This window comes from Mytilus californianus, unplaced genomic scaffold (genome assembly GCF_021869535.1).
Source record: "Mytilus californianus isolate M0D057914Y unplaced genomic scaffold, xbMytCali1.0.p SCAF_3, whole genome shotgun sequence".
Taxonomy (NCBI): Eukaryota; Metazoa; Mollusca; class Bivalvia; order Mytilida; family Mytilidae; genus Mytilus; species Mytilus californianus.
Window position 1 is genome coordinate 93,301,351 of NW_026262679.1, and position 3,426 is coordinate 93,304,776.

General features: G+C 28.8%; 1 long non-coding RNA gene across 1 annotated transcript; it reads left to right on the forward strand.

The window, feature by feature from the left end:
* Positions 1 to 255: 255 nt before the first annotated feature.
* LOC127735468 (uncharacterized) lies at positions 256 to 2,973 on the forward strand. The gene is made up of 2 exons (XR_007998429.1): positions 256 to 335; positions 1,498 to 2,973. It is a non-coding gene; the product is annotated as an uncharacterized LOC127735468 (long non-coding RNA).
* The last annotated feature ends 453 nt before the right edge of the window (positions 2,974 to 3,426 follow it).

The window sequence follows — 3,426 nt, forward strand, 5'->3', positions numbered from 1 at the left end:
GTATTCCACAAAAAATTATGAATCCACAATCCTCAAAATTTGATATAGGTCAAAATATCTTATGTTTGGCACTTTCATTAAATTTGTTGTACATCTAAACTCATAATTTTGATCAAATTGTTCTTTTGTAAAGTTTACATTGACCAAAAATAATCACAGAGTAGAAATATATTTTTTACCTATGTTTTCTAGGTATATGATACTCTGTACACTTGTTCTGTCCAAGTCTTTTTGGAACATTTCTTTTTATTTCCAGGTGAATGAAATGTTGGAAACTGGTGAGACCGTCGTATCAATTATATTGAACAAAGAAACCAAGTCCACTGAGTTTTGAAGTAAGCACACAAATGATACAATTTCTATTCATGACTAATGTATATTGATTAGGACATACAGTTGTGACATTGAATGATCATAAACCATTAAGGATCCAAAGTACATGTTGAAAATAAACAAACAAACACTAATATATCGAGAGAAAAAAAAACATTATTTATTGAGAATTTTTTTAGCTGAGGCAACTATCCACCAGATACCACATATCTATTCTAAGCAACTAAAGATCACCATATGGCCCTTTAACAATGAACAAAAACTATACTAGAAAGTAAGCTATAAAAGCTAGTAACATGACAAAATGATAAACAATTCAACCAAGAAAACTAACAGTCTGAATTATGTACAAAACAATTAACAACACAATAATTATGATACACAGCAACTTACAACAAATACTGAATAAAAAACAACTGTCTTCAAAAGGACAATCACTTATAAAATGAGGAAGGGTTAACCTTGTTAATTAGGGTCAACCTTCCATTAACCAGAGAAAGTGATGTTACAGCACAACTTGAGAACTAACTGTAAAAGCCAGTTGAAAAAGGCTTGACTCATCAAATCAATACAAAGCACCATTGAATAACTAACAAAAATACTAAAAACACAAAATATTGATCTAAGAGTACTCACAGTAATTGAAGGCAATTTCAAAGCCAATTACAAAAAATAACAAACAGGTTTTCAAGACTGAAATATCAATCAGTTTACCTCCAGTGGATTTAATAAGAAGATGCAATTTCCAGTCTAAGAAAACCATGACACTGTGCATAACTGAACATAAGTATCAACAGTATGTAGGACCTGAAGTGTTCACAACTGTATAGAAATACATATTTAGTTATGTTTTAATTTATTATTATTTTATATATAACACAATCAATTTAAGAACAGATAAAAAATGTTAAATTGATAACCTTTATGAATAAGTTTATTAAAAGAATGGACAAGTTTACGTGTATGCATGTCTGGTCATGTACCAGTTTGCACTATAATAGCTTTTTGAGATTAGTGTTTTTAATAAATCTAGTCAATGTGTTTCAAAGGAAACATTATTATAATTTAGCTACCTTTGTATTGAAAGAAGATCAATGACAAGTTTTTATGTGTAACTATACATTCTTTCTCCTAGATTTTATATGTGTTCTAATTTTTTTACAGAATGTTTAGGGTTTAAAATACATCAGCCCAACACGTCCAGGTTTGAACATCCTCCTGCTATTCTTCAGGATGTTTAGAACAGAACAATGCAAGTTGCTAAAAGACTGCCAATAGCTGACAAGAGAAATGTGTGACATGGTCGGATGCCATTAGCTGATACAATTGTCATGGAGAATAAGGTGTTCAGCATGTGGCAGGTGTTCACACTTTCAGTGTGTCAAAATAACAACACATGAGGGACAGGACTTCATTTGCTTAATATGCAAGGCACAATATAATTAATGTACAATGTCTTGTAGTTTATTAGCTTATCTGCCCGTTATTTTCAGAAAAATCTGAAAATCTTATATGTAGTTATTGCCCTTGAAATGTACGTTTTTTTCTATCCATTTTCACAATTTTTGACTTCTACCTTTGAAATAGAGGTTAAAACTGTAAACTGTAATAACTATCAGAGCAAAAACATGTATCCACTGTGGAAATTGAAAAAAATCAAAGTATCTGTTTGGAGTTATTGCCCCTGAAATTTTTTTTTTTTCGAATCTTTCACTGTTTTTTTTTTGCTGTAAGTTATGAAATCTATAGGAAGAAGCTTGAAATTTTAAATGCAAAAATATGAATGAACGATATGGTTCTTTTCAGGTTAACTTATAATTTATTGGGTAATTTGAATATTTGTCAGTACGAAAAAAAAATCACAAAAATTACGTAAACAAAATTGAATGCAGTGAAATTTTTTTTTTATCATAGGCAACTATTACAACTCACTATTATTAGCATCAAAATTTTGCTTGCATCAATTAATAACATATTTACAGTATAGAAATTAGAAAAACATTATTCAGTCAATATCAATAAAAAGAGTATAATTTTTTCACATGTTTCTATATCAAGTGTACTTAAATTTTCTTTTGACAGCAAATAAGGAGAAAAATGAGGCTTTTCATAGTAGGAACGGTTGCAAATGATTATGCAAAATGTTGCTATTAACTATACATAACACAGACATTTCAATGTACTTGATTTTTCATTCATATTTTTTCATTCAAGCTACAAAACTGCAGTTAAATTTCATTGACACTGATATACATGATATACAAATGTGTATTGAAACATAAATCAAATATACAAAAAACCAAAACAGCAGATATATAACATCTTTCATCAATGCCATACTGGGAAAATCATTGTACACAGTGGCTTGTACATGTAGTATAATAGAAAATGAAAGCACCAGTTCATGTAAAAAAGAAATATTTATTTTTTTATATGCATAAATTTTCAGTGATGTATTTAGCTAAAACGTTTGTTGTTATTAGGACATCTTAATAATCCATATCTCAATTGATTTTGAACAGCACAAATTTCTTAGATATTTATGTAATTGATACAAAATTGATTTATCATGTGACTTGAAATGCTAAAAGAAAATACAACCAGGAGATAAATTTAGAAAATAAATATTTGTGAATCTTTTATTTGTCTTTTTATATCCTTGTAAATGGCATTGTTAATTAGATTGCATGACCAATCAACCTTCGTTAAGTTATAGAATATTTATTCATATTTAAATTTATTTTATTGTATTTTAAAATGTTGTAAAATATAATTGGAAAGCCAAAACATATTGTTTACACAGTCATCTAATTATTTACGAATATCAAAATTATTACAAATGCAGCCTTCTTCCTACAATCAAAGCGCAATCCCAGATAAGAAGTAAACAAAAATACATAAAATTTATGAGTTTTTACTTGTACTGGCTAATACTGGGGAAAACAGTTGGCCATGATATGGCCCAGTATGCTGCAGAACCAAAACAACATTTCGATGCTGTCAAAATATTATTGAAGTTCACTAACAAAACACTGTTTAAATATATATACTACATTGAGGACTATAAAGTTATACATGCAACCTGTGACCAAT